We start from the raw sequence: 1,531 nt of genomic DNA on the forward strand, positions 1-1,531 counted from the left end.
ATATTGTCATTTATAAGGATTTGTAGAAATCACCTTCGATAATACGTTTGCTAATCCCTCTAATTTTCCTCCACTGGTATTTTTTAGTACCGGACTGAAACAGTACATGGGTATTTTACCTGATATAAGGTATTGCGTTCAGTAGTGTTTTTAGAAAAACCTTATACTATTTTCCAAAAGCTGTCTACTTCATAGAAAATTTCAATGTGGGCTGAAACATCACTTTCATCTATTACACTAACATCGCAAAAGTTTTTTCGACTAAATCAACCAGGTTTGCCCCTAAAGAGCTCTTGCCAACTCAGAGTGCTTTCTGTTAAGTAATGAGTGACACCGAGTCTGAATAATTTTTAAATCTATTGACATATATTTGAATATTAAATGTTTAACCATACAAATGTTCAACTAATAATGAACACATGGTACCAATAAAACCAACTCTTAACCACGAAATTTGATCAAAAGCATTACGATAAACCATATAGAGACGTTACCTACACGATGTTAAACAGAAACATCCTTCACATATTTCCATTTACAATTTCACTTTACTTTCTAATTTCTAATGACTGATTGAAAACGAATTGTTACAAAAAATTAAATATCAATTGAATGAATATGTAACTTGATCACATAATAAAAATACAAATAACGATACTACCCAAGATACTTCAAGTGTCACTATAGATAACGCCGTAAGGTGGTATTTCATCATTTTTTATCATTCTGTCAAATACCTCTGACGTTCAGTTGAGATTTTTATTGAGTTTGTTTATACATGACGCCAATTCATATCCCGTTTAAATTAATTTTGATGCTATTCTCATAGTAAAACAAAATGACTGATACTGGGTCACAGTAACTATTGTCATATGTAAAGCAGAATGTCATTCTATGTAAATAAGTTAATCAGATACTTTATCAATCTATACTAATAAAACAACCTCTGTGTGTGTGTCAGTCAGTCAGTCAGCGCCTGACTCCCAGTGGCATAGCGGTATGTATGCGGAATTACAACGCTAGAAACCGGGTTTCGATACCCATTGTGGGCAAAACACAGATAGCCCATTGTGTAGCTTTGTGCTTAACTTCAACAAAACAAATAAACAGTCAACGCCATAGCTCCAAGTGGAAAAAACCTAGAGACTTGAAACTTTGTGCGCATGCTAAGGGAATTCTGAGGGTGTGCACCTGGTTATTATTTTTTCTCAAAAAATATTGGGCCAAATTTTTTGGCCTATAATTTTGCCCTATAGCCCTTAAGCCATAAAATGAGAGAAGAATATGCTGCCATCTAAGTGTTTAATAATAATAACAGTTTTGTAAGAACAGGTTTTTAAAAAAATACGTATAAAAGTGTTAGAATTCATATTATTGGCGGAAATTATTATATTTAAATGTTTGCTCGTTTGTATTTCTGATTTTCAAATTGATAAAAAAAATGTGTAATAAAAATCGTTATTTACTCGTGCAGCAAAAAACAAATTTGACCTTATTTGAAATTTGTTTGTGTGTGTGTGTTTTTTTTTAA

This window comes from Limulus polyphemus, unplaced genomic scaffold, assembly GCF_000517525.1.
Source record: "Limulus polyphemus unplaced genomic scaffold, Limulus_polyphemus-2.1.2 Scaffold129, whole genome shotgun sequence".
NCBI lineage: Eukaryota > Metazoa > Arthropoda > Merostomata > Xiphosura > Limulidae > Limulus > Limulus polyphemus.